At 46.6% G+C, this 19250-nt stretch overlaps 1 protein-coding gene and 1 long non-coding RNA gene across 6 annotated transcripts in view; one reads left to right on the top strand and one right to left on the bottom strand.

Annotated features, from left to right (window-relative positions):
• The window catches only part of LOC130296393 (uncharacterized), a 166127-nt gene that overhangs the window by 68706 nt on the left and 78171 nt on the right, over nucleotides 1-19250 (top strand). For both annotated transcript variants that reach the window (XR_008849200.1, XR_008849199.1), the window contains exon 3: nucleotides 10444-10567. This is a non-coding gene — a long non-coding RNA (uncharacterized LOC130296393). The remainder of the gene's footprint in view (nucleotides 1-10443; nucleotides 10568-19250) is intronic.
• NTSR1 (neurotensin receptor 1) overlaps nucleotides 1-19250 on the bottom strand; it is a 220864-nt gene that overhangs the window by 189028 nt on the left and 12586 nt on the right. The window lies entirely within an intron of this gene.

The raw sequence follows: 19250 nt of genomic DNA, 5'->3' as shown, positions 1-19250 counted from the left end.
AGTGACTCCAATTGCCCTTTTTGTTTATATATTGTTTATGGAGTTCACAGAACACACTTGTAGACTACTGTGGTATACTATTCCCCAATTGCTTCTTTGTCTGTTGTTTTTAGCTCTCTTACCAGCTAGAATGCCTTACCTTTGTGGTCTGTGAAGGATGGAAGGCTCAACCAATGCACAACGCGCCCCTTATTATGCTATTTTCATGTGTTTGAACTTGAAGAACTAAAACTCCCAGTATGACTATGAGTGGAATAAGACTGTTTATCACTGAATATACAAGATACATTACATCAGTAAGATCTAATGGTTTTTTTTTTTGTGAAACATCCTATAAGAAATAGAAGTCATTCCTCCGAAGATGTCTTCTGCTAGACCTTTCATGGCTATTACAGTGTCAGGGCCTGGAGTCACCAGAGAATTGTCTGGCAATCTGAGTGTATGATCCCATTACGTTTATGTTTAAATGGGTACTCTCATAAAAAAAAAAAAAAATTATTAAATAGATTATGTAAAAACAAAAATGTTTCTAATATATTTTATAAAAAAAAAAATCATGTTATAGGTAGTTTTTTTACATTTGAAAACCTGGCCACTAGGTGTCACCCTATATGGCTCAGGATTACTTTTCCCCCCGATGTTCAGCACGTTTGGACCTACGATGGCCGGGCAGCGTGGCACAGCGTGGTCCAGAATGCACGTTCACAGCGCGCTCTCTGCATGTATAGGAAACAGGCAGAGAGTGAGCACAGCGTTCGTTTGTGCGCAGTGCACAAAATTTTAATATCCCTGCCCCCCTGCATCTCCCTCTCCTCATTCATTGCAGTGCGTGAGCTGCAGTCTCAGGAGAGAGAGGAGACGGGCACACGCAGCATATAGGAAGACGGGCGGAAGCGAGCCCCGGCCAGGCTTCAGATGACGTTGCCCTTGCCGGGGCCGCCCACTTCCTGGCCTCACCAGAGAGCTCAACTCTGAGCTCCTGCACCAGTTCAAAAAAAGGTATTTTTATGGGGATTTGGGGAAAAATAAAGACAGGGATAGATGTAGTTAGTGTCAGGGACAGGTGGGGAGGGAAAATAGGGAAATTTAATTTACTGTTAGCTACTCCTTAAGGAGGATTATAAAAAAAAAAAACCACTGGGCAAGATTGATACATTGTGGTCAGGTCCCACCCCCGCAGACCCTGCCCTAAACATGACACAGACATAAAATGATCCAATGAAAGAATCCATGTGTCTTGATCCACCCCCACAGGACCAGCATCAGGCCTTTGATACCTATTATTTGGCCATTTTGTTTTGATTTTACAGCCTTATACTGTTAATCCATGGTGCAAAGTACATCCTGTCAAAAGAATTATGTGACTTTGATGTACAGTAAGAGATTCAGTTACATTCTGCTAAGTCTCATCCGAAAATCCCACGTCCTTATCAACTCCTTTCTCCCAGTATTGCAATGAAATATAAATGTGTATGTTTAACTAGTTCTATCATCAATTCTTTATATACACATAAAGCGATTCCTCTTGTGACATATTCATGATATCATAAATTGTGATTCCTTCACTAAGATCCCGCTTTCATGGAGTCTGTTTTATTATAGCATTGGAAGTATCTCTCAGCGCACAGTCTGTTATCAATCTTTCATCCTAAAAGGAACTAGCAGAATTTTGGTTATTAAACCAGCGACTTTAGGGCTTTTTAAACTTGCAGACCTGGCTTTTGCTGAAATATATCTACTAGAAGAGAGGAAAAGAAAACATAAAACCACCAAATATTGCTCACAAATAGTCATCTGGGTGGAGCTGACAAGTCACAGTGTCCTTCCTGATGTCACGCCCATACTGTCCCTATTGATGCCCCACTCAGTAAAGTCAGCACTTCACCCAAAGTGGAGGACGTCAATTATGATATCAGTAACCACACCTTGACTAGTCAGCACTGCAACACCACCCAGAGGACCTTTGGTGCACACCACATGGCGGTTTTATGATTTTGAGGAAAAGAAGCATCCGTACTATCCGTATTAGGCTAAGTTTCCACTTGTTTTTTTTTCTGGCAGTTTTTGGAAAACTGCCACTGCAGTTTTTGAGCCAAAATCAGAAGTGGACCCATAAGGGAGTAGAAGTGTAAGTCCTTCCTTTCTATGTCCTATTCCTTATGAATACACTTCTGGCTTTGGCTCAAAAACTGCCAGAAAAAAAAAAAAAAAAGTGGAAACTTAGCCTTAAAGGGGTACTCTGGTGAAAACCTTTTTTCTTTTAAATCAACTGGTGGCAGAAAGTTAAACATATTTGTAAACTACTTCTATTAAAAAATCTTAATCCTTCCAGAACTTATTGTTACGCCTAGCGCTCCGGGTCCCCGCTCCTCCCCGGAGCGCTCACGGCGTCTTTCTCCCTGCAGCGCCTCGGTCAGTCCCGCTGACCGGGAGCGCTGCACTGTCATGGCCGTTGGGGATGCGATTCGCACAGCGGGACGCGCCCGCTCGCGAATCGCATCCCAGGTCACTTACCCGTCCCGGTCCCCTGCTGTCATGTGCTGGCGCGCGCGGCTCCGCTCTCTAGGGCGCGCGCGCGCCAGCTCTCTGAGACTTAAAGGGCCAGTGCACCATTGATTGGTGCCTGGCCCAATTAGCTTAATTGGCTTCCACCTGCTCCAGACTATATCTGACCTCCTCCCATGCACTCCCTTGCCGGATCTTGTTGCCTTGTGCCAGTGAAAGCGTTTAGTGTGTCCAAAGCCTGTGTACCTGAACTTCTGCTATCCATCCTGACTACGAACCTTGCCGCCTGCCCCCGACCTTCTGCTACGTCTGACCTTGCCTCTGCCTAGTCCTTCTGTCCCACGCCTTCTCAGCAGTCAGTGAGGTTGAGCCGTTGCTAGTGGATACGACCTGGTTGCTACTGCCGCAGCAAGACCATCCCGCTTTGCGGCGGGCTCTGGTGAAAACCAGTAGCCTCTTAGAACCGGTCCACTAGCACGGTCCACGCCAATCCCTCACTGACACAGCGGATCCACTACCCGTAAGCCGAATCGTGACAGTAGATCCGGCCATGGATCCCGCTGAGGTGCCGCTGCCAAGTCTCGCTGATCTTCCCACGGTGGTCGCTCAGCAATCGCAGCAGATTGCCCAACTGCTGTCGCAGTTGACCGCCATGTTACAGCAACTTCTGCCTCTGCTACAGCAGCAACCATCTCCTCCGCCAGCTCCTGCACCTCCTCCGCAGCGAGTGGCCGCTCCTAACCTACGCTTGTCCCTGCCGGACAAATTTGATGGGGACTCTAAACTCTGCCGTGGATTTTTGTCTCAGTGTTCCCTGCATATGGAGATGTTGTCGGACTTGTTTCCTACAGAACGGTCTAAGGTGGCGTTCGTAGTAAGCCTTCTTTCAGGAAAGGCCTTGTCTTGGGCCACACCGCTCTGGGACCGCAATGATCCTGCCACAGCCACAGTCCAGTCCTTCTTCGCTGAAGTCCGAAGTGTCTTTGAGGAACCTGCCCGAGCCTCTTCTGCTGAGACTGCCTTGCTGAACCTGGTCCAGGGTAATTCTTCCGTTGGCGAGTACGCCATACAATTCCGTACTCTTGCTTCTGAACTATCCTGGAATAACGAGGCTCTCTGCGCGACCTTTAAAAAAGGCCTATCCAGTCGCATCAAGGATGTGCTGGCCGCACGAGAGATTCCTGCCAACCTCCAAGAACTCATCCATTTGGCTACCCGCATTGACATGCGTTTTTCTGAGCGACACCAAGAGCTCCGCCAGGAAAAAGACTTAGATCTCTGGGCACCTCTCCCACAGCATCCTTTGCAGTCTACGCCTGGGCCTCCCGCCGAGGAGGCCATGCAAGTGGATCGGTCTCGCCTGACCCAGGAAGAGAGGAATCGCCGTAGAGAAGAAAATCTCTGTCTGTACTGTGCCAGTACCGAGCATTTCTTGGTGGATTGCCCTATCCGTCCTCCACGCCTGGGAAACGCACGCACGCACCCAGCTCACGTGGGTGTGGCATCTCTTGGTTCTAAGTCTTCTTCTCCACGTCTCACGGTGCCCGTGCGGATTTCTCCTACAGCCAACTCCTCCCTCTCAGCCGTGGCCTGCTTGGACTCTGGTGCCTCCGGGAATTTTATTTTGGAGTCCTTTGTTAATAAATTCAGCATCCCGGTGACCCGTCTCGTCAAGCCGCTCTACATTTCCGCGGTCAACGGAGCCAGATTGGACTGCACCGTGCGTTACCGCACAGAACCCCTCCTGATGTCTATTGGACCCCACCTCGAGAGAATTGAGCTCTTCGTTCTCCCCGGCTGTACCTCTGAGGTCCTCCTCGGTCTGCCATGGCTCCGGCTTCATTCCCCCACCCTTGATTGGACCACCGGGGAGATCAAGAACTGGGACTCTGCCTGCCACAGGAAGTGCCTCTCCCCCCCTCCCAGTCCCATCAGGCAAGCCTCTGTGTCCCCTCATGGCTCCCGTCCTTGTGTCTCCCTGCCCCGTGCCAAACTTCACCCTCTGCCCTCCCTCCCCATTCCAACTCCTGCTGTACTGCCTCCCGTTGAGGAAGCCCTCCATTCTTTCCCGGTGTCCTCATCCCAGGGGAGGCAGTTACCGGACAAAAAAAAGGGGAGACCTAAGGGGGGGGGTACTGTTACGCCTAGCGCTCCGGGTCCCCGCTCCTCCCCGGAGCGCTCACGGCGTCTTTCTCCCTGCAGCGCCTCGGTCAGTCCCGCTGACCGGGAGTGCTGCACTGTCATGGCCGTTGGGGATGCGATTCGCACAGCGGGACGCGCCCGCTCGCGAATCGCATCCCAGGTCACTTACCCGTCCCGGTCCCCTGCTGTCATGTGCTGGCGCGCGCGGCTCCGCTCTCTAGGGCGCGCGCGCGCCAGCTCTCTGAGACTTAAAGGGCCAGTGCACCATTGATTGGTGCCTGGCCCAATTAGCTTAATTGGCTTCCACCTGCTCCAGACTATATCTGACCTCCTCCCATGCACTCCCTTGCCGGATCTTGTTGCCTTGTGCCAGTGAAAGCGTTTAGTGTGTCCAAAGCCTGTGTACCTGAACTTCTGCTATCCATCCTGACTACGAACCTTGCCGCCTGCCCCCGACCTTCTGCTACGTCTGACCTTGCCTCTGCCTAGTCCTTCTGTCCCACGCCTTCTCAGCAGTCAGTGAGGTTGAGCCGTTGCTAGTGGATACGACCTGGTTGCTACTGCCGCAGCAAGACCATCCCGCTTTGCGGCGGGCTCTGGTGAAAACCAGTAGCCTCTTAGAACCGGTCCACTAGCACGGTCCACGCCAATCCCTCACTGACACAGCGGATCCACTACCCGTAAGCCGAATCGTGACACTTATTAGCTGCTGAATGCTACAGAGAAAATTCCTTTCTTTTTGGAACACTGATGACATCACGAGCACAGTGCTCTCTGCTGACATCTCTCTCCATTTTAGTAACCGTGCATAGCAGATGCATAGCAGATGTATGCTAAGGGCAGCATGGTGGCTCAGTGGTTAGCACTGCTGCCTTGCAGTGCTGGGGACTTGGGTTCAAATCCCACTAAGGACAACAATAAATAAAGCTTTATTATTATTATAATAATGTCAACAGAGAGAACTGTGCTCGTGATGTCATCAGAGAACATTCCAAAAAGAAAAGAATTTCCTCTGTAGTATTCAGCAGCTAATAAGTACAGGAAGGATTAGGATTTTTTAATAGAAGTAATTTACAAATATGTTTAACTTTCTGCCACCAGTTGATTTAAAAGAAAAAAGGTTTTCACCGGAGTACCCCTTTAAACATGAATACCCAGTGAACTTTGTATCTGCAATTCTTCTCTTTTTTTTTTTTTTAATTGAACTTGAAGTATATTAATTTATGATTTACATGCTCCATCCAAATTCTGATACATTTATTTCATTACATAAAAATAATAAAAAATTAATAACTAAATATAGTAAATTTGAGTAGCCGTATTAGTCCAGTGATGCAGATGCAAATCAAAAAATTTTGCATTATCTTGTAATACCTTTTCTATTGGACTAACAGAATTTTGTAGAGTCTCTACAAAATTCTGTTAATCCAATAAAAAAGGTATTACAAGATACTGCAAATTTTTTTTGATTAGTAACTAAATATATAAATAAATAAAAAAAAAATTAAATAAAGTATCACTAATGTTATACACCATTCTTCCAACTACTGTTTAGAATTGTGGGGATCTTAGCAATACCGGTAGTCTGATGGGTAGAAAATATTTACACACCAATATATATTGCTATAAAAACTAAAAATAATACTTTTTTTACAAGGTTAAAAAAACATACAGTGGTCCCTCAACATACGATGGTAATCCGTTCCAAACGGACCATTGTTTGTTGAAACTATCGCATGCAATGTAAAGTATAGGACAGTGGTCTACAACCTGCGGACCTCCAGATGTTGCAAAACTACAACACCCAGCATGCCCGGACAGCCAACGGCTGTCCGGGCATGCTGGGTGTTGTAGTTTTGCAACATCTGGAGGTCCGCAGGTTGTAGACCACAGTTAGAGGAAGTTGTACTCACCTGTCCCCGCCGCTCCGGACCGTCACCGCTCGTCACCACTGCCCGGGATGTCGCCGTCCATCGCTGTAGCTGCATCCCCGAGGTGTCCCCGACGCTCCGGCAAGACCTCTGCTTCCCCGGCATCCGCGCTCTCCGTCGCTGCCATCACTTCGCTATGCACGCCGCTCCTATTGGATGACGGGACGGCGTGCGCAGCGATGTGATGACGTCGATGGAAAGCGCCGATGAAGCAGGGGATCCCGAAGAGGACACGCCGGAGCTCCGAGGACAGGTAAGAGACATCACCGGAGCTCACGGGGCACTGTAAACGGCCATTCGGCGGCAGCTGAAGCAGTCAGCGCTGCCGGATAGCCATTTATGCAATGGCCCGACATAAAAATGCATTGTATGTTGATTTTGCCTTCAACATGCGATGGCCTCTGAGAGGCCATCGCATGTTGAAATGATCATATGTTGGGCCATCGTAGGTCGGGGGGTCACTGTACAATACTTTGGTTAATTAATACAACAAAAACATGTGGTTTTGTGACCAAAAAGTGGATTGAAATCTCCCGTAATATATGCACTGACAGATGCTTTTTCATAGACTGGCATAGACTATAGAGCACATTATCAGATAGAAAAAAAAACAGTGTTTGTTAATACCTGTTTTATCTTGTGGATTTTTTTCTGCAGTGTAAGGCTGGGTTCACATGGCAGAATTTTCTCACTGAATTATCTCTACTTATCCATGCAAAAACCTTGGCACCCAAGTCATTTGAGGTAGATCCGAGCAGAATTTCCATGTGGAAATTCTTCCAGAAATCCTTGCGGGATCAAAGTATTTACTGATGTCAATGGAAGGTCCTGATGAGGATTATTTTCAGTGAGAAATTTAGTGAGAAATCAGACGGCGCTAGGACCGCGCAGATATTGCCGTCCCGATAGACTGTAATGCCTGCGGGACGGATTCCGCCAGAACACTGAGCATGTTCAATCTTCTGGTGAATATTCTGTCCAGAGCCGGAGCAAATCCCCATAGCAAACCTCTCCTGCTCTGGACAGTTCCTGACATGGACAGAGGTGTCAGCAGAGAGCACCATGGTCAGACAGAAAAGAACAACTCCACTTCATCTGTAGTATACAGCAGCTGATAAGTACTGGAAGGATTAAGATTTTTAAATAGAAGTAATTTACTGTTTAACTTCCTGGCACCAGTTGATTTAAAGAAAAAAAAAATTTATATATATATATATATATATATATATATATATATATATATATATATACATATTCCACCGGAGTACCCCTTTAACTTAAAGCTAAAAAAAATGTAACTTTATGCAACCTGTTACTCATTCCTTGTCAGGGATCTGGACATTTCCGTTTTTTTCTGCCTAGTTAACCATATCAGAATGAGGGTAGGCCCACAGCTTTATTAAAAAAAAAAAAAAAAAAAAAAAAGATGTTCCAGCATTGACATTTCATAGGGAATACAAGAAAAGATGTTCCAGAATTAAAATTTCATGGGGAATACAAGTACTTTCTAAAATGGACTGGTTGATAGTGATATCTGATTAGAAATGGACATAAAGTTATGTCCATATGTGGAAAGGGATTGATAACACAGATATACCATTGGTATCCAAACACAACATCGGCTCATGCCCCCCTAGGAAACCTTGGCTCACCAATAATAATTACCTAATAGAGCTTTAAATAAAAAATAAAAAAAAGTTTTAGGGACATTGTGGATACTTGTTGTTTCGCTCATTTAAAGGTGTATTCTGACCACTGGGACCTCCCGCAATCTCCAGAATTATTGGTCTCAGACGCTATCTTGCTTTCATTGGCAGCCTAGGCACAAAGAAGCAGCGCTGCACCCACTGGGCTCCACCTTTGTTACTAAACTTCGGCCCACGTAGACCAAGTGGCTTCTTAGTCAAGAAGGTGACAATTAAATTATTCCTTAGGGGGGCTATATGTACATGAGTGCACATCAGAAATAATAATGCATGTGGTGTACTTCTTCAGTCTTCAACACCTCACCAATCCAATAAAAGGGATCTGCTAAATTTGTAAATGACACCCATGTCACATACACTGTTGTCCCATCTATCACATATCTTCCTGAACTGCACTGCACATGCAGAGGATTCCAGTGACTGAGCTACAAAGATTATCTCAGTTCCAAAAGTCCAACATTGTGCAATCCCCTGTGGTAACAGGGTGTGATGAGGGCAGATGTTGTTACGCTAGGGGCAGATGGCATTAATCCCTTGTATTCGTGACGCCAGGGAGTGATTTATCCTTGATACCACCCGAAGGTATACCGCAAGATTCTGGGCTAGGCACGGGGGCAATAATGACTCTGACGTCAAGTTACAGACAACGGTAGCTTTACTGAGGGTAGACAGATGGTAAAGTCTACACAGTTCAGCCAGGGCCCACAGAAGTGACCAGTGACTCAGAGACCTTAAGGGCTTGCTGGGACTTGTAGTAGGACTGGACAATGTAATTAATGCCACACTGACCTGACAGACGACTGGGACTGACTTGACTGAAAACTGACAAAGCTATGACTGTAGCTTACTTGCATTTGATGGTGGCTGCAGGACTTGACTTTGAGGCCTCCAACATTCTGGACACACACACTAGGCAATACTGACCTCAGCAAAGACTTATCTCCAAAGAGAGAGCTAGCTCCACCCAGGGCTTAAATGGGGGAGAAACGCCGGGAGCCCATAGGTCACCCTTGGGGTCACCTGGTCACTGATACCTCCTGGGTAACAATCACATGATATATCACATGGTACAACTCTTAAAAGGGTTCTCCGCCCCTAGACATCTTATCCCCTATCCAAAGGATAGGGGATAAGATGTCTGATCGCGGGGGTCCCACCACTGGGGACCGCCAGGTTCTCGGCTGCAGCACCCCTCTGTCATTACTGCACAGAGCTAACTCGCTCCGTGCGTAATGACGGACAATACAGGGGCCAAAGTATCGTGACGTCACGGCCCGTCCCCTTAAAGCAAGTGTATGGGAGGGGGCGTGACAGCCACCACGCCCCCTCCCATAGACTTGTATTGAGGGGGTGGGCCGTGATGTCACGAAGGGGTGGAGCCATGATGTCACAATGCTCCGGCCCCTGTATTGCCCGTCATTACGCACAGAGCAAGTTTGCTCTGTGCAGTAATGACAGAGGGGTGCTGCAGCCGAGATCCCAGGGGTCCCCAGCGGCGGGACTCCCGTGATTAGATATCTTATCCCCCATCCTTTGGATAGGGGATGAGATGTCTAGGGACGGAGTACCCCTTTAAAGCTACAAGACATTTTATAATACATTGCAGTGCAGAACATATGTACAGGGGGGAAACAAGTACAAGGGAGCCCAGGGGACACTGAAGGGAGGCTGCCGGACAGGGCAGCAAGGGTGCAAGGTAACACCTCCCATACTGGGCCACCACAAACTCCCCCTGTTAAATACAGTAGTCCTCAACCCCCAGTCTTGGATGGCGGATAACCGAAGAAACCACCGGGCCCAATGACAATTTCTGGGGCATTTTAGCACAGAATGTCCGTCTCAGGTCTGATTATGGAACAAAATAGAAATGAGTCCATGTAGCACTGGTAAATGTCCATATAGGCTCTTTACTTAGAGCAACAGAGTAAACATGTGGGATTGTTTTTGCTTGTAACTGCATTGCTAACACTCTTTAAACACTTTAATTCACTGGTTGCGAATTGGGTTGCCTGAGGCAATCTGCCCAATGCCTTGGCTGCTGGGGCACTTGGGTTTTACAACACTTCTCCGCAGAACTCAATATACATTGTTATGCAATACAACAGTGTTACCTTTACAACTTGTACTCTGCCCTTATACGTGTTTATCTTATCTTGCAGGGGAACCCTCTGGCCAGTAGAGCACCCTGTACACGTGGACAGGAGAAAATGTTAGACACATACATACTTGATATACGTGGACTGAGACCTCAAGTAATGTTGCAGTCCTAACTTAGATATTTACGTAAGTGTACACTATTTTGATTTTATATGGACTATGTGTGGTACATAACTTTACACACTGTATTGTGAGCTAATCTTTGTACCGTGCGTAAATTTGTCCTTGTTTCGACCTTCGGGACCTATGCAACACCACTTCGGGGGACTCTGGAACTCTTGCATCTTCTAGAGCTCTTGGAAACTCTGAAGCTGCGGCTAACTCTTCCTCGATGAATTCAAGAGCAGGTATTGATCGAGGGCTGGCGGGACCCAAAGTTGCTGGCATCTGCGCTGGGGGGCTGGAGACAAAGTTCGTACTCTGGAGACTGCGGTGACAAGACTGGGACTGGTGTGGAGACTAGTGTGGGTTTAACCAGCCCAGGTGCTGTGAGACACAGAAGAACGCAGGCTGAGTTGGAGCAAACATGGGGAAATCCATAGATGGGTGTATTCCCTCGCCTGGGATGTACTCCCTTGCCGGTCTAACAGCTGTAGGTGGTGGCGCTGGGAGAGCTGGCAGATCTTCTTTCAGGCATAACTTGATCTGGTCTCGATGAACAACTTGCGGCCCGTACCCAGGTTTTTGTACTTCGTATACATCAGATTCCGGATAGGGTACAGCTGTCACCGTGTACGGTTCTGTCTCCCAGATAGAGTCCAACTTGTGGGCCCTTGGAAACTTCCGCAGCCAAACTTTATCACCCAACTGAAGTGGTTTGGCAGAGGCATGACGGTTGTAGTCTTCCTGCTGTCTCTGCTGGGCCTCGCCCATCTTCTTGCTGACAATTTCTTTGGTCTCTCGGATTCTTCTCTGGTGGTCAGAAACCCATTCCAGGGAGGCTTGCGGAGAATTGTTGAACGGTGCTTGGAGCCCAAATGTTCAGCCTTTAGGCAGCTGCCCATATCGCCCCATCATCAAACGGAAAGGGGTGTACCCCTACGAGCAGTGGACTGTGTTATTATAGATCTCCAATAGTTCGGGCAGCAGTCAGGGACACTCTTCCTGTCTTGACACAGAGGCTGCTCGCAACATGTGGATAAAAACTTGATTGATGTGCTCACAGAGCCCGCTCCCCTGGGGATGGTAAGCAGTAATCCAGAGTTTTTTGCAGGCATGGAATTGACACAGCTCTTGGAAGAGTTGGGCCTCAAAGGCCTTTCCACAGTCCATTAGGACAGACCAGTTGGGTGTAGAACATCTGGGCGGCTGTCTTGGCGGTAAGGTCTTTAACGGGTACAACGACAACCCATTTAGAGTAATGATTCACCATGGTGAGAGCATAAGTGTACCTGGACCGGGTAGGAGACAATTTGACATGGTCTAGCGCGACCAAATGGTTAGGCCTTTCACTCTAAATGGAATGGAGGGGTGCTCTTGCGTCCTTGCACACGTTCTTGGTGACGTTACAGAATGCACATTCACTGCACCATTTTTCAATGTTGCTCCACATTCCGATCCAGTAGAATCTTCGCCTGACTGTGGCTTCGATCTTGTAGACTCCAAAGTGTCCCGACTGATCATGGTCTGCGTCAAGGACCATCGCCGCATCTCTTTGGGGAACCAGAATCTGGTGAAGTCGATCACCAGAACCCTGATCCAAAGAATTTCAGTACAACAGTCCTTTGTGCACAAACAGTCGCTTCCTCTGTCGCCACAGACATTTCTGCTCGTAGTCACACTGGGCCCGGTGTAGATGGGTTGGTACCTTTTTCACCAGAAGGCAGTCCAACAGATCCCCCATGACTCGACTTTTGTCCTAATGAGTCTTTCAGTTGTATAGGTAACCAGGGGTTACAGAGAGGTTATGAGGGGTGAAAGGGAAGTGTAGAGGAGGGATATAAGGGTGGGGGTGCATTACCTGAAGTTGAGTAGGCCTCTGTCAGCATCGCCCCTGCTCCTTCCCTCCATCCACATCATTCTGTTGAGGGACCAGGGAGAATCCAGAGTCCAGAGCTGCTCCACAGGAGAGGGAGGATATACGAGGATTGGAGCTGCAGCATCACTCGTCCCATCACTGCACATTGACTTCCCTCGCGCCTGGCCTGCGCACCTGTGACCTACAGGTGCGCAGGCCTGGGCAGGAAAATAAAAAAAATTTAGCACCATATTTCCCACCAGAGTGTCCTGGCACCCCGGTTGGGAATCAATGCCTCAGGGTAATGTGTGCTGGACTCCATGTGCAAGCAGGTGCAGTGGCCAGGGCCAATGCAGCCCTGGCCACTGCGCCCCCTTGCAACAGCGCGATCGCCTCACTCGCCTCATGGGAGCTACAGCCCTGTGTTTTTCTAATCCTTGATAATCCCATTATCGGTTGCCTACTGTGTCCTCTGTCCTGTAGAACGCTATGGGCTAAACCTACTTGACTGCTTCTGCTATCTCTTCTTCTACAGCAATTTCTGCAACAACTAGTGGATTATAACTTAGATCTCTGCTACATGTCAGAAACAAAAACACAATATTGGGGGAGCTCAATCAAAACCTGCCCAGAGGAAAAGTTGCTGAGTTGCCCATAGCAACCAATCAGATCCCTTCTTTCATTTTTCAGAGGCCTCTTCAATAATGAAATAAGTGATCTGATTGGTTGCTATGGACAACTCAGCAACTTTTCCTCTGGACAGGTTATGATAAATCTCCCCTATGCTCTGCATAGCCATCACAGAGATGAAGAGCAGATTACTGCAAACTTATGCATAAAGATAGAACCTTTGAATATATATATTTATGTATGCATGCCGCTATTTATAGAATGGTTGCTGACAATCCCCAACACTATTTCCATATGAATGCTTTGCCATTAGAACTCTTGGTATCTGCAGATATCGAGGCTCCTAATGCCAAATACAAACCATGCCCACTTACAGACTGAAGCTGCCCATACTCTGCTGCAGTTATCCATGTGCACAAGGAATACAACTCTCATCAGGGACGTGAAGGCTGAGGAATTGTCAAATTCAGAAGCACATCCAAGAACTCTACATACTCCATGCAAATTAAATCCACAGTATATAGTATCAAACTGGAAATGATAAGATCTGCTTAAAGTGTCATCTCTCTTCTAAATACATATCCAAAGCAGCTGTCATAGAGTAGCCTTCCTTTGTATATCATGGATTAGGAGCAGCTATCAGATGACACCCATTATTTTTCATCCCTTAAGTGAGGACCCCCATAGTAAAGATAAAAATGACCCTCTTATATGCCACTTAAGACAGAAGAGACTGGCTTTTGTTTCTCCCTTTACACCTTTTCCATGATTCCTGGGCCATTCCTTCACGTACTCACAATGGAGATCCTCTGTAGAAGGGAGTCATAAATACTCAAAACCCTATAACAATTTGAATGGACCAACCAGGGTTGGCCCCTTTTTTCCAAGGACCCCAGAAAAGATTCATGGCCCCACAGTGATCCGTGAAAAAGTCCAACACTGGTAGGCTGCCAGTTCTTCCCATGGCCCACAAAACAGACATTTGGTACATAGGATGGCGTCATGTTTGCCTATATGATTCATACAGAACTAAGAAGAGGACTGGAGACTGGGAAGAATAGTTAATGTAGCACAAAAGTTTGTGCATAGATTTTTCTACAGACAGGCAAGGAATTGAGAAACATAATGGATTATCCAAGAGCCCACCAGCATCAATGGAATGATATCTACACCTCATGGGTCTCTTTAGGGTCAATTTACACGTACAGTATTCTGCGCCGATTTGATGCGCAGGATTTTCCGCTGCAGATTTTAATGTAAACTGAACACAGCTTGAAATCCTGCTCATCAAATCTGCGCAGAATACTGTACGTGTGAATAGACCCTTAATGTACAGAGATATACACACCTCATGGGTCTGCTCCATGTATAGAGATATATACACCTCATGGGTCTGCTCCATGTATAGAGATATACACACCTCATGGGTCTCCTCCATGTATAGATACACACCTCATGATTCTCCTCCATGTACAGAGATATACACACCTCATGGGTATCCTCCATGTATAGAGATATACACACCTCATGGGTCTCCTCCATGTATAGATATACACACCTCATGGGTCTCCTCCATGTACAGAGATATACACACCTCATGGGTATCCTCCATGTATAGAGATATATACACCTCATGGGTATCCTCCATGTACAGATAAATACACACCTCATGGGTATCCTCCATGTATAGAGATATACACACCTCATGGGTCTCCTCCATGTACAGAGATATACACACCTCATGGGTCTCCTCCATGTATAGATATACACACCTCATGATTCTCCTCCATGTACAGAGATATACACACCTCATGGGTCTCCTCCATGTACAGAGATATACACACCTTACAGTTCTCCTCCATGTACAGAGATATACACACCTCATGAGTCTTCTCCATGTACAGAGATATACACACCTCGTGGGTCTCCTCCATGTACAGAGAAATACACACCTCATGAGTCTCCTCCATGTAGAGAGATATATACACCTCATGGGTCTCCTCCATGTACAGAGATATACACACCTCATGAGTCTCCTCCATGTACAGAGATATACACACCTCATGGGTATCCTCCATCTAAAGAGATATATACACCTCATGGGTCTCCTCCACGTACAGAGATATACACACCTCATGGGTCTCCTCCATGTACAGAGATATAAACACCTCAATGGTTTGCTCCATGTACATATATATATACACCTCATGGGTCTCCTCCATGTACAGAGATATATACACCTCATGGGTCTCTTCCATGTACAGAGATATATACACCTCATGGGTCTCCTCCATGTATACAGATATACACACCTCATGGGTCTCCTCCATGTATAGAAATATACACCTCATGGGTCTCCTCCATGTACAGAGATATATACGCCTCATGGGTCTCCTCCATGTATAGATGTATACACACCTCAGGGGTCTCCTCCATGTACAGGGATATACACACCTCAGGAGTCTCCTCCATGTACAGAGATATACACACCTCATGGGTCTCCTCCATGTACAGAGATATACACACCTCATGAGTCTTCTCCATGTACAGAGATATATACACCTCATGGGTCTCCTCCATGTAAAGAGATATACACACCTCAGGGGTCTCCTCCATGTACAGGGATATACACACCTCAGGAGTCTCCTCCATGTACAGAGATATACACACCTCATGGGTATCCTCCATGTACAGAGATATACACACCTCATGAGTCTTCTCCATGTACAGAGATATATACACCTCATGGGTCTCCTCCGTGTAAAGAGATATACACACCTCATGGGTCTCCTCCATGTACAGAGATATACACACCTCATGGGTCTCCTCCATGTATAGAGATATACACACCTCATGGGTATCCTCCATGTACAGAGATATACACACCTTATGAGTCTTCTCCATGTACAGAGATATACACACCTCATGAGTCTTCTCTATGTATAGAGATATATACACCTCATGGGTCTCCTCCATGTAAAGAGATATACACACCTCATGGGTCTCCTCCATGTATAGATGTATACACACCTCAGGGGTCTCCTCCATGTACAGAGATATACACACCTCAGGGGTCTCCTCCATGTACAGAGATATACACACCTCATGGGTCTCCTCCATGTATAGATATATAGACACTTCAGGGGTCTCCTCCATATACAGAGATATACACACCTCATGGGTCTCCTCTATGTACAGAGATATACACACCTCCTGAGTCTTCTCCATGTACAGAGATATATACACCTCATGGCTCTCCTCCATGTAAAGAGATATACACACCTCATGGGTCTCCTCCATGTACAGAGATATACACACCTCATGGGTCTCCTCCATGTATAGAGATATACACACCTCATGGGTATCCTCCATGTACAGAGATATACACACCTTATGAGTCTTCTCCATGTACAGAGATATACACACCTCATGAGTCTTCTCTATGTACAGAGATATATACACCTCATGGGTCTCCTCCATGTAAAGAGATATACACACCTCATGGGTCTCCTCCATGTATAGATGTATACACACCTCAGGGGTCTCCTCCATGTACAGAGATATACACAACTCAGGGGTCTCCTCCATGTACAGAGATATAAACACCTCATGGGTCTCCTCCATGTATAGATATATAGACACTTCAGGGGTCTAATCCATATACAGAGATATACACACCTCATGGGTCTCCTCTATGTACAGAGATATATACACCTCATGGGTCTCCTCCATGTATAGATAGATACACACCTCAGGGGTCTCCTCCATGTACAGATATATACACCTCATGGGTCTCCTCCATGTACAGAGATATACACACCTCAGGGGTCTCCTCCATGCACAGAGATATATACACCTCATGGGTCTCCTCCATGTACAGAGATATACACACCTCATGGGTCTTCTCCATGTACAGAGATATATACACCTCATGGGTCTCCTCCATGTACAGAGATATATACACCTCATGGGTCTCCTCCATGTATAGAGATAGACACTCCTCATGGGTCTCCTCCATGTACAGAGATATACACACCTCATGGGTCTCCTCCATGTACAGAGATATATACACATTAGGAGTCCTTCCTCCTCCACACACAATAAATGTGGTAAATAAATGAGTAATCACTTTAACATTGCCATTACAATAGTCATATTTGTTCTTCCGGCCTATAGATATACAGTCCTATTAACCCCTAGTAGTGAGTAGTATATGTGGGATTCGGACACTGGCTTTTCGTCATAGCTGACATGGTAAGCTAATAACACGCTGACACTGTGATGTGTTGCCATGGAAAAGGAAAAACTAGTCATATAATAAGAAATATGAAGTGTCAAGAAATAATCTGAAAGAGACATGGAAGAAACAAAGAAGACTATCTTTCTATGTATCTTAACTAAATAACTAAAGGGCAATCTAACATAATTTCCATGGGTCTGGTCCTTGAGTGTAATATGGAGCATATGTAAAACTCACAGGTCTTAATCTAAAGTATGGAAGAAATTGGTGGGCAATTCGGGATACCAATAGCTGGAAATAAATTGTTTAAAGTTTAAAGATATAACTTCCTGCTTGATGCTCGCCAATAGACAATGATGAATAAAGGGGTAGCACCACAATAGAATTTTTCAATTGCAAAGTATGTCTACTGCCATCTCATGTGTCTCCTCCATGTCCAGAGATAAACAGACGTCATGGGTCTCCTCCATGTACAGAGATATGCACCTCAGGGGTGTCCTCAATGTATAGAGATATACACCTCATGGGTCTCCTCCATGTACAGAGATATACACACTTCATGGGTCTCCTCCATGTACAGAGATATACACACCTCATGGGTCTCCTCCATGTACAGAGATATGCACCTCAGGGGTGTCCTCCATGTATAGAGATATACACCTCATGGGTCTCCTCCATGTACAGAGATATATACACCTCATGGGTCTCCTCCATGTACAGAGATATACACACTTCATGGGTCTCCTCCATGTACAGAGATATACACACCTCATGGGTCTCCTCCATGTACAGAGATATGCACCTCAGGGGTGTCCTCCATGTATAGAGATATACACCTCATGGGTCTCCTCCATGTACAGAGATATATACACCTCATGGGTCTCCTCCATGTACAGAGATATACACACCTCATGGGTCTCCTCCATGTACAGAGATATACACCTTATGGGTCTCCTTCATGTACAGAGATATACACCTCAGGGGTGTGCTCCATGTACAGAGATATATATACACCTCATGGATCTCCTCCATGTACAGAGATATACACCTTATGGGTCTCCTTCATGTACAGAGATATACACCTCAGGGGTGTCCTCCATGTACAGAGATATATACACCTAATGGGTCTCCTCCATGTACAGAGATATACACACCTCATGGATCTCGTGCATGTATAGAGATAAACAGACCTCATGGATCTCCTCCATGTACAGAGATATACACACCTCATGGGTCTCCTTCATCTACAGATATATACACCTCAGGGGTGTCCTCTATGTACAGAGATATACAGATCTCATTGGTCTCCTCTGTGTACAGAGATATACACACCTCATGGGTCTCCTCCATGTACAGATATATATACACCTCATGGGTCTCCTCCATGTACAGAGATATACACACCTCATGGTTCTCCTCCATGTATAGAGATATCCACACCTCATGGGTCTCCTCCATGTATAGAGATATATACACCTCATGGGTCTCCTCAATGTACAGAGATATATACACTGTCACGATGCTGGCTGGCAGGAGGTGGATCCTCTGTGCCAGAGAGGGATTGGCGTGGACCGTGCTAGTGGACCGGTTCTAAGTTACTACTGGTGTTCACCAGAGCCCGCCGCAAAGCGGGATGGTCTTGCTGCGGCGGTAGTAACCAGGTCGTATCCACTAGCAACGGCTCAACCTCTCTGACTGCTGAAGATAGGCGCGGTACAAGGGAGTAGACAAAAGCAAGGTCGGACGTAGCAGAAGGTCGGGGCAGGCAGCAAGGATCGTAGTCAGGGGCAACGGCAGGAGGTCTGGAACACAGGCTAGGAACACACAAGGGAACGCTTTCACTAGGCACAAGGGCAACAAGATCCGGCGAGGGAGTGCAGGGGAAGTGAGGTATACATAGGGAGTGCACAGGTGAAGACACTAATTGGAACCACTGCGCCAATCAGTGGCGCAGTGGCCCTTTAAATCGCAGAGACCCGGCG

This window comes from Hyla sarda, chromosome 12 (assembly GCF_029499605.1).
Source record: "Hyla sarda isolate aHylSar1 chromosome 12, aHylSar1.hap1, whole genome shotgun sequence".
Lineage (NCBI taxonomy): Eukaryota > Metazoa > Chordata > Amphibia > Anura > Hylidae > Hyla > Hyla sarda.
Note: the sequence above shows the minus strand (reverse complement) of the source record. Positions and strands in the feature narration are given on the sequence as shown.